This window comes from Dermochelys coriacea, chromosome 2 (genome assembly GCF_009764565.3).
Source record: "Dermochelys coriacea isolate rDerCor1 chromosome 2, rDerCor1.pri.v4, whole genome shotgun sequence".
In the NCBI taxonomy this organism is placed as follows: Eukaryota; Metazoa; Chordata; order Testudines; family Dermochelyidae; genus Dermochelys; species Dermochelys coriacea.
Window position 1 is genome coordinate 67,687,743 of NC_050069.1, and position 21,782 is coordinate 67,709,524.

The 21,782-nt window shown below is 41.3% G+C and overlaps 2 long non-coding RNA genes across 4 annotated transcripts; one reads left to right on the plus strand and one right to left on the minus strand.

Annotated features, from left to right (window-relative positions):
- The first annotated feature begins 234 nt into the window (after positions 1-234).
- On the plus strand, positions 235-6,849 carry LOC119851090. 2 transcript variants are annotated; one of them, XR_006278829.1, is made up of 4 exons: positions 235-846; positions 961-1,022; positions 1,581-1,692; positions 3,206-6,849. It is a non-coding gene; the product is annotated as an uncharacterized LOC119851090 (long non-coding RNA). The 2 variants fall into 2 exon arrangements; XR_006278828.1 differs by lacking the exon at positions 3,206-6,849 and having other exon boundaries at positions 1,581-2,222.
- On the minus strand, positions 5,681-19,063 carry LOC119851089. Of its 2 annotated transcripts, none has more exons than XR_006278827.1 (4): positions 18,821-19,063; positions 13,366-13,439; positions 7,016-7,102; positions 5,681-6,504 (listed from the first exon to the last, which is right to left on the minus strand). It is a non-coding gene; the product is annotated as an uncharacterized LOC119851089 (long non-coding RNA). The 2 variants fall into 2 exon arrangements; XR_006278826.1 differs by having other exon boundaries at positions 7,016-7,073; positions 18,821-19,061.
- Positions 19,064-21,782: the final 2,719 nt, after the last annotated feature.

Sequence of the window (21,782 nt, forward strand, 5' to 3'; positions counted from 1 at the left end):
TGAGTAGCTGATAAGGCCAATTTGAGCTTTGAACTGTCTGTGGCACACTGAATAAAAGATGCCACTATGAGTTACTTGATTAACAGCGGACTTGCTTCTGTTGCAAGATTTACACTGCTGGCGCTTCTGCTCTGCCTCAGCAATTCTTCTGTGCTCATAGAGCGTAGCTCCAGTATGGATGAGGCTTTGCCAGGCAGAACAATCATGAGCGAGAGCTTCCCCAAACTCTGGGTCAATGTTGAAACGCCCCAAGGATAACTTGAGAGAGTCCTTGAAATGTGTCTTCTGACTTCCCTGAGTGCTTTCCTTCCTTTAGCTTGCCGTAAAAGATCTTAGATGAGCAACTGCCAGACATTCTGGTGACGTGGCCTGCTCATCTCATCTGTGACTTCATCAACCATGTGGGGATGCTTGGAATGCCTGCCCATATGAGAACTTCAGTATTTGGAACCTTGTCTTGCCATCATCAGTTTCCTCAGACAGCCCATGTGAAGTGAAAGTGATTCAGCTACATAGCATGGCGTCTGTACACCATCCAGGTTTTGCATACATACCTCAGAGTTGGGAACACAATGGTTTTGTAGACCTTCAGTTTTGTTTGACTGATGTCTCTATGTTCCCACACATTTGCACATATTCTGCCAAAGGCTGTGCAAATCTAGTGTTGGTTTCATCATCAATGTGAACTGCATATGACTGTATTGCTGAGGTAGGTGAACCCTCTTCATTATGATGTTCTCTGCCATGCTTCCAGATGCCTTTCGTGACTGACACCGGGACTGGCATCAGATACCGGACTGATGGCAAGCTCTTCAATTTGAGGAGACTATAGGAGAAGACAAAAAGGTACAGGAAGTGACTGTTCATGATCTTCTGTTTGTTGATGGCTGTTCCCTGAGCTAAATCTGAGTCTGACGTAGCGGGGTATGGATTATTTTTCTTTGGTGTATGACAATTTAGGTCTTACAATCAACATCAAGAACACAGAAGTGATGTACCAGCCTGCACCAGGAAAGCTTTATGTAAGCCTACTATCACAATGAATGGCCAAACCCTCCAGGCAGTGGACCACATAGGTATATATGTATATTCACGGTTACAGGGCTAGCTGAACCTCTGGTCTGTTCAAATGCATTCTTAGTGGTCTCAGGCCTTGTTTCCTAACCTCTCTTTAGGTAGAATCACACAATTCTCATTCCTTTAGACCAGGTCCTGAGTTGTACCCTGTGGATCAACTGTGCCTTCCCAGCAGGTCTGGGTTCCTGTGGTTCTTCCCTTTAGGAATCTGTGACCAGTGGGTTACAGTGACCCAGAATTGCCTTTTTAAAGCAAAAGTTTTGTTTATTTAACCATAGGAACAGAGCATAGCCTAAAAGACAGAATTTTACAACACCACAAAGGGTACTTGCATATCTATTATACCTAGTGTCCTAGGCATGCCTATTTTATCTCAGGCTCCTAATCTCAGGGATGGATGGGGGAGGGGGGTGGGTGGGTTGAGGGTCAGTTTCCAAAAACCTAGGTAAGTCCTTATGGGAGTGTGGGTGTCTTTAATTCCTGCTACGGTTCTTTGTTCACAGTTTCCTGGACTTGGACTTGCTGCCCAACATCAGTTTGGTGAGCTCTACAGGCTCAGAGGTAGCACATCCAAGCCGATGGCTCTTGTATCATTCCTGAAGTGTTTGTTGAGAGGTATATATTGAGATCCACCTCCCCTTTTGTGGGTGCATTTCCTGACAATCCTGCTATTGAATTAACTCAATATATGTATACAGTAAACCACACAGTAACCAGGTCATACATAATATTTATAAATTCATATAGGAAACTCAAAATTCATCACAACCAATGTAATTCATAGAGCTGGCTGGAGAATGAAAACCTATATTTGTGAACAAATTTTAAATTGTTTTGTTTCAAAGTTTTCAAAATGGACCAGTTCTTTTTGGGGGAGGAGTTGAACATTTTCAAGATTTTTTTAAAAGCCTTTACTGTTTTAGCTTCTGCTAGTTTCTGCGGTTCTGAATTGGCCTTGAGCAGTGACCTTTCCTGAATTGGAGAATAAGAAAAGAAGATAGATAGGAAAAAGTGGGAGTGTCTTTAACAATTATAACTTAACAAGCCTCACATACTTTGAAAATATTTGCATAGGGATAAGTACCTAAGCAACCTGAGATAAAAAAAAATATATTAAGCAAGATAAATGTAATAGATATTCTCAGTGTATGTATGACAGGACTGGAACATCATCTAAATAGCTAAAAGTAGACTTCTAAATGTTATTTTTTTTAAAATGCAACAAAATGCAGTTAAAATGCTTTTAGTGTATGTGAACAGTTCAAAAGGAGAGGACTTGCAAACATTACTCCTGAGTAGTTATACTTTACTCTAGCACACAAATCAGATAAATGTTGTATTTTTAAGGGTGTATTTAACGGAGCTGTTGTAGAACTAAAAATAGCATGCAAAAATAGCATTTTTAAAACTCTAATATTGTTTTCTTTGGTTTTGAATAGCAAGATCAAGTAGGGCTGGTTGCTTTTCAGATTAACTGTTTATGGAGAGGAGTCCTTAATTTCTTAGTCATTGAAGTTCACGGGAGTTTAGCTTGAGTAAGGGTTACAGAATTAGATCTATTGTTTGAGAGCAGAGCAAACACATGGTGAAGTCATCAGTTTTTTGATCACTTAAATTGCAACCAAAAGCTTGGTAATTTTTCTGTTGTTGAAAAACTTTTTTAAACAAACCCTGTTATTGTGCTGACATCCGGAGAATAACAGACTCTACCCGTGGGAAATAATTAGTCATCAGCAGCTGAAGAATTCCTAATAAAATAATCTATGGCAGATAATGGGGGCATTTTCCCCCTGAAACTGGAAATAGATTGTACTTTGCACATGAGAAAGCTCTCTGACCATCCAGCAGCGAACAGTTGTGAAGAGTCACTTGGACTCTACAGCGAACAAAGACATTTGTTCTCTGCCATATACATTGTTTGTATATGGCAAAGAGGGATCCAATATGTATGTAGCAGATATAATTATTAAAAAACCCTACATTAAAAGATTATTAAGGTTGCAAAATCAAGCACTCAAATGTTAGGAAATGCCAGACTGAAGGTTGCTTGTGCAATGTTAATTTGGCCCTCTTGTGCATATCCATGATGATAGTCTTTAATCACATGATCATGTGCTATTTTTTCCAGTTCTGGCTCATTCCAAGGAGGGACAGTGCTAACTGAAGAGCAGCTGTTCAGTTTTCTCTTTGTTCAACAAGAAGCCATATGACTTATTTACTGCACATTATTCAACCTGGCTTTAATGGCAGAATTATAAATTTCCTCATGCTTATCAGTGTGCTTCACAAACATTAATGAACTTATTTTCAGAGCAGCCCTATGAGATGAGGGAGTATTATTATTCCCATTTTACAAATGGGGACAGACACAGAGAGATTAAAGTAAAAAAAGTACATGAATTTTGGTACCCAGTTTGAGATGCCTATAGCCTGTTTTTTTTTCTCCTGAGAAATTAGCATTCTGCAGCACTTTATTGGTCAGTACACACCTTTTGACTCCAGATTTTTACTCAGGTTCTGGCTGCATTTTTATCTCATACCACCTGATTTATGCATATCCCATCCATGGGCCTACAAAGTTGCAGAACAGCCTTTTCAACCTCCTCCTAGCACTGGCCAACATAGCCATTCATCACACCAGGTGGAGGAAGCTAGACGGGTGGTTTCTCTGTAACTGGGGCCTATTTCTATTCCCTTGTTCAGTCATGTCTCTAGGCTGAGTTCCTCTGGGTAGTGTCCACCAATTCCTTGGACACCTTTGAGGGACAGTGGGTGCTGTCCAAGGTTCTCTGCTCAGTGTCCCCCTCTGGTTTGTTGATTTTTCAACTTTGGACCTCACTCACATTTCTGTTTTCTCATTTGTTGTCCTCTGTAATTAATTGGAGCCTAGTGTTGGTGGTTCCTCTCACTTAGTTGTGGTGGATGGCTTTTAGTTTTGGGTGGGCCTAGATGCACCTGTCCCCAGTACTTCAAATACTACATACTTTCCAACTTCAGAACCTCTTGCTGAAGTTCTGGCTACACTTTTCCTCACCCCACCTGATGAATGCACAGCCCATGCATGGTTCCATAAAGTCATGGGACCTCCTTGCCAAACTCCTCCTGGCGCTGGCCAAGACAGCTGGATGGGGGCGGTGCTCTGCAACCCTGGGGCCTATTTCTGATTCCTCATATGATCATGCCTCCAGGAGAGTTCCTCCAAGTAGCGTCCATTGAATCCCTAGCTGCCTTTGAAGAGCAGTGGACTCTGTCTGGGGTTCTTTGCTTAGTGTTCCCTTCTAGATTCCTGATTTGTTACTGCTGACCTCCTTTCTGCTTCTTTTCTTTCATCTGTGGCCCTCTATAATCAACTGAAGCCTGGATTTAGTGGGGGCATATCTCTTAGTTGAGGGTAAGGGCCTTTAATTTTGGACAGGCTCAGAATTGCCTTTCCCCAGTACTTCAAATATAATATGCCTTCCAACTCCTGCAACAAATGAGGCAGGGGCCCTACAGACAACAGCCTCTTTCATCACACAACTCTGATTTATTCCCTGTGAGAGGAGACAGGAAAGAGAAGTCAGGAAGTGGGTGGAGTGAAGCTCTGCACTTATACATAGAGGGGCTTATTGTGCCTTTTCTGTAACTAAATCACAGGTGGGGTTCCAGTGGAAGGGATAGTGACTGAATGAGCTAATATATCTTTTCCATCTCCTATCTTGTATAAGTTAATGTTTTAATATGCTAAGGCTGGAAGCTGAACTAAACAGATTAGCATTGAAATAAAGCTCATATTTGTAATAGGGTAATTAACCATTAGATCAACATACGTTTGTATGTTGGCACCACGGATGTGGTAGATTTTCAGTCTCTTGAAATCTCAATCAAGATTGCATGTCTATCTAAAAGATCAAACAGAAGTTAGGGGCTTGATGGAGGAAATACTGGGCAGGAAGTCAGATTAGATCATTATAATGTAGCCCTCAAAAATCTTTAAATAAAATGGAACAATTGAGTGTTTCTCTATTCTGCAGGTAGTAGAAGTGTAGCAAATGCTACACTATATTCAGCTGAAACTGCAGTAGTGGTTTAGTTAGAATGTTATTAAGTGAGTTGGAATTCATCCAGGACACTGGGACTTTGCAATTCTTATGAAAAGTGCCATGGGATCTTTAAGTGGTCAGAACCTCCATTTTATAACTCAGTGCTCTCCCCTGCCCCCCACATCAGTAGCACAATGACCCTGTATACTTTCCCAAAGCACTGTCTCAATACTGACTTAGAGCCGAGGGAAGAACTCTATATTAACAGTACTTTCTGCAGCTCATGGGTTTTTCTTGGAAGTCTGCCATCTAATTACTGACCAAACTAAACCTGTTTAGTTTATGAGGTCAGAAGCCTTAAATGGTATTGCTGCAGGAACACCTATGTGACCACCACTTTGTAAAGAAAATAATTTCACACATCTAAACTTTCCATCTATTTCTATTCTTCTGTTTTCTATCCCTCTTTTCATGTCTCCTCACTATGTGTAGGAACAGCTTAAGAATAAAATATACCTCTCTTCCAACATCTAGTTTTTATTTCTCTATTCTCTTCCCTCTTCTTTCAGTATATTTTTTTCCCTCTCTCCTCCTTTTCCTTTGGTTGAAGTCTTTCCCTTCAGTGCATGCTTATATCTAGGCTATATCTAAGTGCTAGTTCTACAGTCTTTACCAATTTAAAAAAAGATACAAAAAATTCTAGTGATGTTTACAGGGACAGAATAATTTGTTTACACACAACTGCACAATAGCAAAATGCAGTGTACTTAGTTTGGACAAAGGACAATTTAGCTGTGCATTTTTTGTTGCTTTTTAAATTTGTGGAGAAACTGAAAGAAAGGCTGCTTCTGAATTCATGCTCCATCTGCTGGAGTAATACAACATGGCTTGTCACATGCTTGGAGCAGATTAGGATAATTTTCTGTTGGTAATTTACATAATTTCTTCACTGTGCAGTAATTTTTTTCATACTAATAGCTACCATTTAGTGAGTTTTTTAATTTTGACTTTTTAAAAACTACTTTTTTCCTCTGTTCAACTGAGTGCTTTTAGTTATTCACTTGAAACTAATGAAAGTTATTTTTTAAATATGCTGTTTTAATGGGGGCCTTATCTTTAAACAAATGATATTGTACAAGTTTTAAGAGTACATTTTTAATGCAATAACTATTAGCCATAACCCTTCTCTTCATGCTACATTTTGTGTCCACTTCTCCAATTCTGTGTCATTTGCTACTTCTCATTTGTGTTCTCTCTTTCACCAACTTGTAGTTGGCTTCTGCTTCACCGGCTGCTTCCTCTTTTCAATTTGTTCTGAAGTGAAACTTACTAGAATCCTGATCTTTTGCATCACTGTTTGCCAATATCAAAGATGAGGAATTGAGTAGACTCCCTTTGCTACCAGCTGCCAATGGAAAAAAAAAATAAAGCACAATAAAATCATTTAAAAACAGAAGTTGTAAAATCACAATGCTAAATGTTATTAAAATCTGCTTATTTGACAGAGGGGAAACTATTTGTCCAGAAGTCATATTTCATATTGCTTGGAATTATGGAAAACCAATGATCCCAGTCCAGGGCAAATGCACCTGTATTCCCCATCCATGGTCTCTTGAGGATATTGAGTCTAGGCTCCAGGCTCCTCAGCAATTACCTCTCTTGGGCAGAGACCTGGGTCGGTCTGTCTCTCCCTCTCTCTCCCCCCTCAGAGTTTGAGGCTAGTTCCCTGCTTATAGTGTGATATCCTCAGCAAGCCAGGCTGTCTAAACAGGCCAGCGTCTATGTTGGCTTTCTCTTCTGTAACTGCCAGCATTACTACCCAGCCTTTTTGTAAGGAAGCACATTTATTCTTAAAGTAAAAAGATGACAGAAAAACACATTAACAAAAATAAAAACCTACACATTAATAAACTTACCAGAAGTCATGCAGTAGTCTTATTGGGCCTTAGTAGGTCAAGTCCTTGAAAAGGAATACTATCAAAAGTGGAAACATGGAAAAATTTCTAAGGAGGAGTATAGAAAAATTGCATAAACATGCAAGGACAAATCAGAAAGGCTGGTGCACAGAATGACTTATACTTAGCAAGGGAGATAAAAGGCAACAAGAAGCGGTTCTTTAAATACATAAGGAGCAACAGAAAGATGAAGGAAAGTATAGATCCTCTTCTTAGTAGGGAAGATGAGCTAATAATAAATTACATCAGGAAGACTGATCAGTTCAATGTCTATTTTGATTCATAGATTCATAGATACTAAGGTCAGAAGGGACCATTCTGATCATCTAGTCCGACCTCCTGCACAGCGCAGGCCACAGAATCTCACCCACCCACTCCTATGAAAAACCTCACCCATGTCTGAGCTATTGAAGTCCTTAAATCATTGTTCAAAGACTTCAAGGAGCAGAGAAGCCTCCCTCAAGTCAACCATGCCCCATGCTACAGAGGAAGGCGAAAAACCTCCAGGGCCTCTCCAATCTGCCCTGGAGGAAAATTCCTTCCCGACCCCAAATATGGCAATCAGCTAAACCCTGAGCATATGGGCAAGATTCACCAGCCAGATACCCAGGAAAGAACTTTCTATAGTAACTCAGATCCCATCCATCTAATATCCCATCTCAGGGGATTTGGCCTATTTACCCTGAATATTTAAAGATCAATTACTTACCAAAATCCCATTATCCCATCATACCATCTCCTCCATAAACTTAGAGTAGAATCTTAAAGCCAGATAGATCTTTTGCCCGCACTGCTTCCCTTGGAAGGCTATTCCAAAACTTCGCTCCTCTGATGGTTAAAAACCTTCGTCTGATTTCAAGTCTAAACGTCCTGGTGGACCGATTATACCCATTTGTTCTTGTGTCCACATTGGTGCTGAGCTGAAATAATTCCCCTCCCTCTCCTGTATTTATCCCTCTGATATATTTATAGAGAGCAATCATATCTCCCCTCAACCTTCTTTTAGTTAGGCTAAACAAGCCAAGCTCCTTAAGTCTCCTTTCATAAGACAAGTTTTCCATTCCTCGGATCATCCTAGTAGCCCTTCTCTGTACCTGCTCCAGCTTGAATTCATCCTTTTTAAACATGGGAGACCAGAACTGCACACAGTATTCTAGGTCAGGTCTCACCAGTGCCTTGTATAACGGTACTAAAACCTCCTTATCCCTACTGGAAATGCCTCTCCTGATGCATCCCAAAACCGCATTAGCTTTTTTCACAGCCATATCACATTGGCAGCTCATAGTCATCCTATGATCAACCAATACTCCAAGGTCCTTCTCCTCTTCCGTTACTTCTAATTGATGCATCCCCAACTTATAGCTAAAATTCTTGTTATTAATCCCTAAATGCATAACCTTACACTTCTCACTATTAATTTCATCCTATTACTATTACTCCAGTTTACAAGGTCATCCAGATCCTCCTGTATAATATCCCGATCCTTCTCCGAATTGGCAATACCTCCCAGCTTTGTATCATCTGCAAACTTTATTAGCACACTCCCACTTTTTGTGCCAAGGTCAGTAATAAAAAGATTAAATAAGATTGGTCCCAAAACCAATCCCTGAGGAACTCCACTGGTAACCTCCCTCCAACCTGACAGTTCGCCTTTCAGTAGGACCCGTTGCAGTCTCCCCTTTAACCAATTCCTTATCCACCTTTTGATGTTCATATTGATCCCCATCTTCTCCAATTTAACTAATAATTCCCCATGAGGCACGGTATCAAATGCCTTACTGAAATCTAGGTAAATTAGATCCACTGCATTTCCTTTATCTAAAAAATCTGTTACTTTTTCAAAAAAGGAGATTAGGTTGGTTTGGCACGATCTACCTTTTGTAAAACCATGTTGTATTTTGTCCCATTTACCATTGACTTCAATGTCCTTAACTAATTTCTCCTTCAAAATTTTTTCCAGCACCTTGCATACTACAGATGTCAAACTAACTGGCCTGTAGTTACCCGGATCACTTTTTTTTCCCTTTCTTAAAAATAGGAACTATATTAGCAATTCTCCAATCATTCGGTACTATTCCTGAGTTTACAGATTCATTAAAAATTCTTGCTAATGGCCTTGCAATTTCAGGTGCCAATTCCTTTAATATTCTTGGATGAAGATTATCTGGGCCCCCCGATTTAGTCCCATTAAGCTGTTTCAGTTTCGCTTCTACCTCTGATATGGTAATATCTACCTCTATATCCTCCTTCCCATTTGTCATGCTACCATTATCCCCAAGATCCTCTTTAGCCTTATTAAAGACTGAGGCAAAGTATTTGTTTAGATATTGGGCCATGCCTAGATTATCTTTAACCTCCACTCCATCCTCAGTGTTAAGCGGCCCCACTTCTTCCTTCTTAGTTTTCTTCTTATTTATATGGCTATAGAACCTTTTACTATTGGTTTTAATTCCCTTTGCAAGGTCCAACTCTACTCGACTTTTAGCCTGTCTCACTTTATCCCTACATGTTCTGACCTCAATAAGGTAGCTTTCCTTGCTGATCCCTCCCATCTTCCACTCCCTGTATGCTTTCTGCTTCTTCTTAATCACCTCTCTAAGATGCTTGCTCATCCAGCTTGGTCTACAACTCCTTCCTATGAATTTTTTCCCCTTTCTTGGGATACAGGCTTCCGATAGCTTCTGCAGCTTTGATTTAAAGTAATCCCAGGCCTCCTCTACCTTTAGATCCATAAGTTCTTCAGTCCAATCCACTTCCCTAACTAATTTCCTTAATATTTCAAAGTCAGCCCTTTTGAAATCAAATACCCTAGTTGCAGATTTATTTTTGTTAACCCTTCCATTTAGTTTGAACTGAATTAGCTCATGATCACTTGAGCCAAGATTGTCCCCTACAACTATTTCTTCTATGAGGTCCTCGCTACTCACCAAAATTAAATCTAAAATGGCATCCCCTCTAGTCGGTTCAGCAACTACTTGATGAAGGAATCCATCAGCTATTGCATCTAGGAAAATCTGAGCCCTATTATTACTAGCACTGGTCCTCCAGTCTATATCTGGGAAGTTAAAGTCTCCCATGATCACGCAGTTTCCATTAGTATTTACTTTATTAAAGACATTAAAAAGGGCTCTATCCATATCCAAATTAGATCCCGGAGGTCTATAGCACACCCCAAGCACTATCGTAGGAGAGGCTTTACTAGTTTTCTTCCCCAATGTAATTTTTGCCCAGACAGACTGTCTTATCCATTGCATTGCTTCTTATTTCTTTACATTCTACCTCATCGTTGATATACAATGCTACTCCACCCCCTTTACCTTTGTTTCTGTCTTTCCTAAAGAGCACATACCCTTCAATACCTGTAGTCCAGTCATGACTACTATTCCACCCTATGATATCTGGTTTCACTTCCTGCACCAGTAGCTCTAGTTCCTCCATTTTGTTACCAAGGCTCCTCGCATTCGTGTATAAACATCTTAATTTTTGCTGTTTGGCCTCGCTCACATTTTGTACCCTATTAGGCACAGTCATTCTACATCCAGTATAACCTATTAGACTAGTATCCACACCGCCCTCACTCCTTATATACATTCTCCTACCCACGGCTGTATCCATTCTTACTTCATCTTCTTCCCTCTCAATGCTAAAATCTGGCGTGGAGATTTTCTGGACATCTCCCATCCATCTCCCCCCAATTCCTAGTTTAAAGCTCTCTTTATCAGTTGTGCCAGCCTCGATCCTAGAAGTCCATTTCCTTCCCTACTGAGATGAAGTCCATCCCGAGAGAACTGACCTCTGTCCGTGAATGCCCCCCAGTGGTCATACATCCCAAAGCCCTCCTTATAGCACCACTGCCTAAGCCATCTGTTGACAGTCATAATCTTGTCAGACCTTTGTTGCCCTTCTCTAGGAACAGGAAGGATCCCGCTAAAGATCACCTGAGCCTCAATTTCCTTAAGCGTCTTCCCCAGCCTAGCATAGTCTCCCTTAATACTTTCCAGCGAGAATCTAGCCGTATCATTTGTTCCCACATGAAGGATAATTAGGGGATTCTTTCCCGCTCCCTTTAGGATCCTTTTCAACCTCAGGTCTACATCCCGTATCTTAGCACCCGGAAGACAGCACACCCTTCTATTCTCAGGATCAGCTCTAGTTACAGGCCTGTCTATTCTTCTCAATAAAGAGTCCCCGATCACATAGACCTGCCTTTTCCTGGTGACAGTGCTATTCTCCAGTCTCTCCCCTGTTCCCTGTGGCTGCAAGTTCTTTCCATTCCTATTTTCCCTTACAATCTTCTTCAACCCATCCTGTATCCTCCTGGGGCTCATATTTGGTGTAGTCTCCCTTTACTCTTCTGCTTTTTCTATAGGGCTAGCCTCTCTTCTCTTCTTCCTTACCCTTCCACCTTCAACAAGTACCTGCTGAGCCCCTTCTTCATTTTCCAACTCTGCAAACCTGTTCCTAAGCTCTATTTCTCCTTCACTAGCCCGTCTTTTTCTCTGCCTGGTTCTTTGAGTCACATGTTTCCACTGACCACTTTCCTCATCCAGTCTCTCCTCAAAATTCCCCAGCCCTGGTTCCATCTGTGAGTGTGAGCTTTTCCCTTCAGATACCTCATATCTTTGCTCCATCATCTGCTCAAAACTCTTCCTAAACTCAACCAGACTTTCCACTTGCATCTCCAAACCTCGGATCTTTTCCTCCATCAGCTCTATCAGACGGCATTTCATGCAGAAAAAACTCTTACCGGTTCCCCGCTCCAGGATCATGTACATACCACAACTTCCACATCCAGTCATCCTCAATGTGTCTTTCACTGCAGGAGTCACTCCCACAGCTGCCTCTGTATCTGTTATCTCCTTCCCACCTAAATCCTCTTAATCTGGGAAACACAAGGCACACCAAAAAGACCACCCCCCCAGCAAAAGCAAACCCCAAACAAGCACCACAATCCAAACTCCCCTTCCAAACTCCCACTCAAACTCCCCTGTTTAGAGCTCTGTTTGCTAGCTCCTCTGCTGCTGCAGCTGTCTCAATCTTCACTAAAAGGTTAATGGTGACCAGATACTCAACACAATTAATATTAACAAGGGGGAAGGAAGGAAGCCAAAATAGAAAAACAAGAAGTAAACAATATTTAGATAAGGTAGATGTATTCAAGTCAGCAGGGCCTAATAAAATTCATCCTAGGATACTTAAGGAACTAGCTGAAGCAATCTCAAAACCATTAGCAATTATCTTTGAGAACTCCCAGAGGATGGGTGAGGTCCAGAGGACTGGAGAAGGGCAAACATGTTCCCCTTTTTAAAGATAGGTACTAAATTGGACCTGGGAAATTATAGACCAATCAGCCTAACTTTAATATCTGGAAAGATATTGGAACAAATTATTAAACAATTAATTTGAAAGCATATAGAGGATAATAGGGTCATAAGGAATAGCCAGCATGAATAAAACGTGTCAGCTGTAAATATTATAAACATAACCTCCACTTCATTATCCAAGTAATTAATGAAAATATTGAACACTATCAGTCCCAGGAGTGACCTTTGAAGGATCCCACTAGATATGTCCTCCCAGTTTGACAGAGACCCATTGATAACTGCTCTTTGAGTATGGGTTTTCAACAAGTCGTGCACCTACTTTATAGTAATTTCATCTAGACAGCAATTCCCTAGTTTGCTTATGAGAATATCATGTGGGATACTGTGTCTAAAGCCTTACTAAAATCAAGACATATCACATCTATTACTTTTCCCCATCCACTAAACTAGTAACCCAGTCAAAGAAGGACATTAGGTTGGTTTGCCATTATTTGTTCTTGACAAATACATGTTGGCTATTACTTATCCTATTATTTTCTAGGTGCTTACAGACTGATTGTTTAATAATCAGTTCCAGTACCTTTCCAGGTACTGAATTTAGGTTGATTGGTCTATAATTCCTGGGGAATTCTAGATAGAAAGTAGACATCAACCTGTTCATTCTCAAGAAACAGTGGTCTATACCAGTGGTTCTCAAACCTGAGGACGTGGCAGGTAAACAAACCGGCCCAGCTCACCAGGGGCTTTCCCTGAAAAAAGCAGCGGCCCTAATTTGAGAACCACTGGTCTATACAATATTAAATTAAATTTGAAATGTTCAGTGACTACTATGTTTGGAACAGGAGAGAAAGAAAACCACTTCCCAAGATTGGACAGCTTCAGAAACACTGATTGTCCCAGTGCAAATATAATTAATTGTAGCAGAGTACTAAAACATTAACTTCAAAGATACTCCTAGGTATAACTGGCCAAAATAAAGCAGGTCACCTGGTCTCAGAGGATATGAGAGCTGCACCTTTGCCACATTGCCATGGTAAGAATCAGACAGGATTTGACAGAGCCTGAGAATAACACAGAAATCTAGAAGTAAGAGCATCATATTTTCTGATTTCTTTTGTGTAACTTTAAGGATTTGGGCATGCCTATGAAAAACTAGGGAGTCTTGGGCTAGGAATGTTTCTACTATTTATCTTTCATTTCATTTTTCCCCCAGAAAATTTATTTTCTTCAAAGACAACTGAATAATAGAATGCACTTTTTACTACAGTCCATTATAGGAAAGGTAAACAACTTCTCAGGAGCCAGTCTAATTGGGTTTTAAGTCAAGTACACAGACCAAAGGATGCAGCTGACACATAATGCCCAGAAAAAACCTGACACCTCAGACAAGAGAGGATTGGAGGGAAAAGATTGACATTGATTTTGTCAGGCTGGCAACTGATCAAAAAAACTTGTGTCTTTCAGAGGTGTTAAACCCCCCCTCCCCTCTCCCCCGACAAAAGTTTTGCTGACAAGCACCGGTGTAAACAGCTCTTTCTGCCAACAATGCCAATGCCACTCATTGCGAGTGGAAGGTTTTTGTTGGCAGGAGAGCCGACAAACAGTAGCTACACTGCATGACTTTTAGTGGCACAGCTGTAGCCACATAGCCCTGTCACTAAAAGCTGTGTAGTGTAGACATAGCCTGAGACTTATACCAGCTGTTAACATAAGGCCTGGTGACTTGTCACAGATACTAGGCTACCTGGTCTCTGAGTTCCACTTCTCAGGCCTCAAGCCATCACCTCTTTGGGGGCAGAATCTTGTGATTCATTCTCACACCAGGCCTGGGGCTGCAATCCCCTCTGTACCAACTGTGATTACCTCAGGAGGCCTGACTTGTTAGGTTCAATACCTGCAGTTCTGTACCCTCCTGGAGCTAGGACCACTGATATCCAGTGACCAGATAGCCTTCTTAAAGCAAAGGATTGTTTATTTAAAACTAAAGCATTTCAGAGCAAAAGATTGCACAATGAAGAACTGTCTATACGCATGCCTATCTTGCCTAAGGATTACCATTGCCTGGAAGTTTGGGAGGTCCCCCAACTGCTTCAGACATTCTTGCAGTCTCTGACTGTCTGTCCCCTGGGTGACCAGCTCACAAACAACTCCCCCCCAGCCCTCTCTCCAAGAAGTCTTTTTAACTGCTCAATATGCCAGTAACTTTGAGCGGCAGCCTGGAAGTAGCATTTTCACTGCTAAAAGTTCAGCTGCTTTGTAATCACTCCCAAGTGTTCATTAGGAAGCTGTTTATCTAAAACCACAGTGTTGTCTTCTTCCTTGTCTATCCAACAGCTCCCTATTAAACTAAACCAACACATTAATACACGAAAGCCCAGTAGCTCAGTATAGCTATATAATGATTGACTTGACTAACCAAGTCACATACTGTATTCACAAAAAGAAAAGGAGTACTTGTGGCACCTTAGAGACTAACAAATTGATTTGAGCATAAGCTTTCGTGAGCTACAGCTCACTTCGTCGGATGCATCCGACGACGTGAGCTGTAGCTCACGAAAGCTTATGCTCAAATCAATTTGTTAGTCTATAAGGTGCCACAAGTACTCCTTTTCTTTTTGTGAATACAGACTAACACGGCTGCTACTCTGAAACCTGTATTCATAAGATTATTACCCATTATTATTTCTAGATCATTACATTGCAGCTGCACATCCCCTACAATTTTTCATCAATGAAACTGAAATGTTGCTGTATAAAATGGTACATGTTCTACTTCTTATATGGAAATGTTCGTAAGCAAACTGGTAAGTAAGTGCTAGAGTGGCTGAAATACTTCTCTGATGGACTGTATTTACTGAAACAATGAGGAGTCCTTGTGGCACCTTAGAGACTAACAAATTTATTTGGACATAAGCTTTTGTGGGCTAGAATCCACTTCATCGGATGCATGAATGAAAATACAAGAGCAGGTATAAATACATGAAAGGATGGGGGGTTGCTTTACCAAGTTAGAGGTCAGTCTAACGAGTTAAATCAATTAACAGCAGGATACCAGGGGAGGAAAAATAACTTTTGAATTTTGGTAAAGCAACCCTCCATCCTTTCATGTATTTATACCTGCTCCTGTATTTTCACTCCATGCATCCGATGAAGTGGGTTCCAGCCCACGGAAGTTTATGCCCAAATAAATTTGTTATCTCCAAAGGGACTACCTATCCTAAATTCTCAATTACTAAGGGACAATCTACACTCATTGCTATATTTGTTTTCCACAAACTACTATTAGTATAACCTTTTATGAGTGATATACCAGAATATTTGGATGCTAATATCTAAACTGTATTGTTAAATTTATTAATCTTAATTTGGGATAGTGCAGATTATGTACTATATGTATTTTATTACTTTTAAACCAAACTTTGTACTTTTGGATAATTTAAGCATTAGTCTCTCCTTAACCTGTGTATCAGATAATTTTAGCATTAGCTTTAATAAATTTTTTAAATCTGCCTATTAGATCATCTAGTACTTTACCATGGCAATGCAGGATTGTTCTCTACAGCATATTTGCTACTACTTTCCTCAGTCTCCTTTCAAATGCTTCAAAAATGGGTCTTCATCATTTGAGACTGTTCCACAGTCTAAGGAAGAAAGAGAAGACTGAAAAAGAAAAGCGAGCTATTTTTTGGTCAATTTACCTCTGATATCACAACCCCAACACATAATCCAAAAACAATAATCTGTTGTGGGACACCTACAGAGACAGAAGGAGGCAGAGAAAATAATGGGGAAGTGGAGGATGCAAAAAAAACTACCTTTGATGTCACAATCCCATTTCCTAACCATAAGTTTTCTCTTTGAAATGGGGAGATCAGCAGAAGTTGACGTGCAACAGGGCAGAAGCAGAGTAGTGCTGATCATTCCCTCCCAGGATGGGCTATTAGTGCAGACCCAACTGCTTTGCTCATTACTAGAGAGGAAGGAGGAAATCCTGGCCCTGTGGAAGTCAGCAGCAACTCTCCCATTGACTCTAATAAGGCCAGGATTTTATCTGAACCCTCAAAGACAGAGGTGAGTTAAACTGGCAGAGTAGTGTGGGGAAGGCTACCTTTCCACTATCTGCCTAAACTACCTTTAGCCTGACTAAAATAAAGACTTCCTTCTCCAGTGCTATTAGTACAATAACTTTCAAAAGCCCTATATTTTACAAAGAAGAAGAATACCTTTAAGGAGGATACAATTATCGTTCCAAAAGGCACTTATAGTAATGGAAAGAAAACCCACAAATATCAGGAGATTAATGTATTCCACAGCAATAATAGAATTTGTCAAGTGCCAGTTCATAAAAATGCCACTAGGTGGAGATGTTATGTAATCAGTCACTTTACAGGCAAGTCAGAGGGTGCTGAGCTAGAAGCAGATACCTTGCAACTATTCTAAACTTTTGTTTCCCGTTTTTGTTCTTTATTATTCAAGTTTCCAACATGGGTTTTACACTTACATCAGTGAAATATTTATCTTCTGATTTCAATGCCATAACAATACAATCTATTGCTGACCTGTGAGCTACAGCTTTCTTTTTTGTATTGCTTTCTCTGGTTCTTTTGATGGCTGATGTTAACAGAGATCTCATAAAATATAAAGGGGAAAAGCAGCAAAAGGCAAAGTGTCTCTTCACCAGGGAGATTTGTTATCAACCATCACTGCACAAACAGAAATTATAATAAGCAGCATCTAAGTACATTCCTTATTGCCATTTATCAATTGCCTTTCACAACTCACTCATTTCCCTGCTTGCTCCACTGCACCTGAATTATGAGGCTATCACTAACAGTGGGAACAAATTAGGCCCATTTTATACACTCTAAATATTATGGGTCAAATAATGACATTACTGTGGGAGTAGTGAGGGCAGAGGAAGCAGCGTGGTCTCAGCTACACATAAAGCTGGATCATTAGTGGCCCATGAGCAGCTGCACAGAGGTGAAGAAGAAATTCTCCCACACCTGGTGTAGGTTTTGAGGGAACAATAGCAGATCCTTTGCCTGCACTGTGGAGAGAGCAGGGACTACTTGTTCAGGCTGCCATAAGAAATCCATGGCCTTGCTTGCTCCTCTACTTTGGCTCACAGAGTAGAGCCGGAGCATTCTCGGCAGACTAATGTCTGCTGCAAGGTATGCATGAACCCCCATGTGTAGGGGTGGCTCCTGGAGAAATTAGCATAATCTCTCTGGTGCTCTTTTTATGGGCAGAATAGTGCCACATCCACTCCTCCTCAATACTGTGACATTAATGCACAGTCTAACCCATATACTCTGTGGCAATTCTGCCAGCATTGGCTCTGACTCATGGCCAAGAAGGAAGTGCTGCTAGGTGTATCTTATTACTGCTAATATCTGCCTCTCGCTAGTGCATGCTATCAATCACAGTGTGTGCACTGATGCTATCTATACCCTCTCGTGGGCTTTCCTGTTGGGTCTGGGGTGCATTTTAGTACAAGGAATCCCTCTCCATGTTGTCTTTAGGGCTGGGCAGGTATGCATTGGATAGCACTATGCAGATCAGGCCTGGGACCCTATGGCAGGAAAGGCTGTTAAAAATATTTGTTTTTTCAAGAAAAGGTTGAATGAAATCCGATTGCTTAAAAAACAGAAACCCTGTTTTCTAGTACAGTTTAGTCCATACTAATTCTCACCAAACAATAAATCAATGTATTGCAGACCTGCACCACTCTTTATAACCAATATTTCTAAGGCACGAGCAGTTAAACTGAAAAACCCTATTAAAAATAATAGGGCCAAAGTCATGTTAAAGGTATACCATGACTACTTTTTTTTTTTTTAAAGTAGAAAGTTATTGGCCAAATAAAACAAGGCCCTGCACTCAGTGTGATGGCATTTCTCTGTTTGCCTGTAAGGGGTTATCTTTTAAACACTGCATCCAATCAATTCCAAAAATCCAAGGAATGTTCTAGGCATCAAAGGGCAGAACCCCATTGATTTTGGTGAAAATGGAAAAGCTAGAAATATCTGGTGTGACCAGAGTTCCAGGGGGCCACGCTGAGATTTCTCAGAGCATACTGCAAATAATGGGGCAGACAATCCCCCAAAGTGGTGGTTATTCCACTACTTAGATTCACCAAGCCAGCTTCTATAATACCTTATTGGTTACCCAGAAGGGAAAACCCACAGTTCCCTTAAAGCAACCCAGCCTTGAGCTCTCACCCAGACAGCCAAGTCAAATATGATGAGGATTATTGAAAGCCTTGGTCATCATATAAAAAGTTCTACCAATCCTAAAGGATCAGACACATTACCCACAAGGTTAATAAATATCTTTGATCTTACCCAAATACATGCTTACAGCTAATTCTTATCAAGAAGCTAAAATGTATTAAAAAGGAAAAGAGAGAGAGTATTGGTTAAAAGATCATTATACATACAGACATGAATAGAGTTCTTAGGTCAGCTTTATAGTAGAGATGGTGAGCTGTAGAGAGTTCTTTTAGAATTAGTCCATAGGTTATAGACTATATCAGGGTGATCCAGATGAGACTGAAGATCTCAATCTTGTGACTCAAACTTCCTCTGATGAAGCTTAAGCACATATGAGATAAAAGGATCAGGGCCCAAGAGTTCTTTTTATAGAACTCTGGCAGGCCATTGACAGCCTCTTGACAACAGGTGTTCCTTGGGTGAAGCATTGTGACTTTTAAGTAGAATCACCTATTTCCTATGTATACACAGGTAACTAGTTGCATTCATTAGCATAAGGTAATTATGCATTAAGCAGTTCATAGACAATTTACTACAAACTTCAAAGAGAAATATAGACAATGAAATTATTACATTCAGGTTTCATTTGCATTTTAATATTCCCTTTTGATCTCTGAATCAATAGATATAGTAACAGACAGGAACCATCTGTTTACATGGTTAACATCTAACAAGATATAAGTAAATACATACAATTAGTATTACCTCTAATTCTCTAACAATACAGGTTTGCATTTCAAAGCTTTAGTCTATTTAACATGAAATTGCCCTAATTACCATTTACATACTTTTCTAAGACATCTCTAGAGATTGAAGTTGGGTCATTTAGCCTGCTAGTCGTTTAACCCTTTCTAGCTTAATGTCACACCTGGTTTCCACTGGTATAAATCAGAGGAAAAAATCAGACACCTGTGTGGCCTATTGGGTGCTGCTGGCAGAGGAATCTCTCTGGTGCTTTCTGCTGCTGCCTACACATATCACAGGCAGCAGCTTCATAAATTAATCTTTTTCCTTGTACGGCAGTGGTTTTCAAAGTTTTTGTATTGATGACCCCTTTCACACAGCAAGCCTCTGAATGTGATACCCCTTATACATTAAAAAGGGGGGGGTTAATTTAATTTAATGGGGGCTTAGGACTGTCAGCCCCACATTGCTGACAGCTTGCAACCCCCATGTAAACACCTTGGGATCCCCCTGAGGAGTCACAACCCCCCCAGTTTGATGAACCCCTGGCGTACAGTGTGGACCACATAATCAACAACATGTGCCGCCCTCTAATATTATTGAGTACCCAAAAATTGTGCTAGGCACATCAGTGAGATCAGCCATAGTGGTATTTGATCTATTGTATTACAAAATATTTTCTTTAAGAAAAAGTGGGGATGGATTTGACTCCCCTGCCTGTAACAGCAATCAAGGTAGGATGTGTCAATGACTGAGATATGGATGGTCATGCCAGTGGCTAGAGCAGGAGTCAGGTTTACTGGCCAAAGAAGGAGTCAGTAGTCAGGAATCAGAGCCCAGAGTCAGAGGCCAGATGCCAGAGCCAAGTCAGAGTCGAAGTCAAGAACTGGAGCCAAGGATCAGGGCTGTGTCACCTGGAGTGAGGCAAGGCAGGGGCAGTGCTGGGAATAAGCAAGCACAGGAGCTATTGCAGACACAGCTGAATGCTTTGAGAGCCGCTGAACTGTTACTGGGCTTCAGAGCCTGTCTGCTGACTCTTCCAATCAATCGGGTGGTGTAGCCAATCAGGCAGCCTATTGCAGGCCTGCTGCACTCATTAGGTTGCCTAGAGACTGATTCTGCTGCAGGCCCTGCTTCCTGGCTGTACTCCCCTGCCAGCTGCAGGGTGCCTATAGGCTTGGTTTCTTGGGATACTTCCGATGGAACTCTTGCAAAAGATCTAGGGCATGGATGTTCTCTATCAGTTCCCAAGAATCATAGAACTGAAAGGGACCTCGAGAGGTCATCTAGTCCCCTGCACTCTTGGAAGGACTAAGTATTACCTAGACCATTCCTGACAGGTGTTTGTCTAACCTGATCTTAAAAATCTCCAATGATGAAGATTCCACAATCTCCCTAGGCAATTTATTCCAGTGCTTAACCAACCTGACAGTTAGGTAGTTTTTCCTAATGTCCAACCTAAACCTTCCATGCTGCAATTTAAGTCCATTGCTTCTTGTCCTATCCTCAGAGGTTAAGAAAAACAATTTTTCTTCCTCCTTCTTGTAACAACCTTTTACATACTTGAAAACTGCTTGTTCAACAGACCATAACCTTCCCAGTCCACCACATACTGGAGCCTTCCACTAATTTGCCAAAATTGAGGATCGACTTCCATGGGTTCAGACGACAGAGAGGGGACTAGCGATGGCAATGCAGAGCCAGAGGGCTGGTGGGAGCAAGGAGGACCATCTTTTTTCTTGGTTGCAGTCGGTCAGGTAGTTGTTGAACTTGATGCATAGGTCAACTAAGGCAGTGGTTCTCAAAGACGGTCCGCTGCTTGTTCACGGAAAGCCCCTGGCGGGCCGGACCAGTTTGTTTACCTGCCATGTCCGCAGGTTTGGCCAATCATGGCTCCCACTGGCCGCAGTTCACCACTCCAGGCCAAGGGGGCTGTGGGAAGGGCGCTGCTTCCTGCAGCCCACATTGGCCTGGAGCGGCGAACCGCGGCCAGTGGGAGCCGCAATCGGCCAAACCTGCAGACGCGGCAGGTAAACAAACTGGTCCGGCCCACCAGGGGCTTTCCCTGAACAAGCGGCAGACCAGTTTTGAGAACCACTGAACTAAGGGATCCAGGCTGGATGCCACCACCCATGCCAGTTCATCTTGAATATCATCACTTAGGCCAAGCGGGAAATGATAATGCCAGGCAAGCCTCATTTCACTTGGTATCTACTACCAAGTATGGAACTCTGCAGCATATTTAGCAACTGGCCGGCATCTCTGCAGCAGCACCTGATGTGTGGCTTTGGCCATATACTCATGTCTTGAATCATCGAAGATCACTGCCAAAACTCAAAGAGTGTCCTCAAATTTTCCCAGAAGGAGGCTTGAGTTTTCCAGAAATGGAGACACCCAAGCCAGGGCCTCCCCAGTAAGCAGGCTGATAATCAATCCACTCAGGCT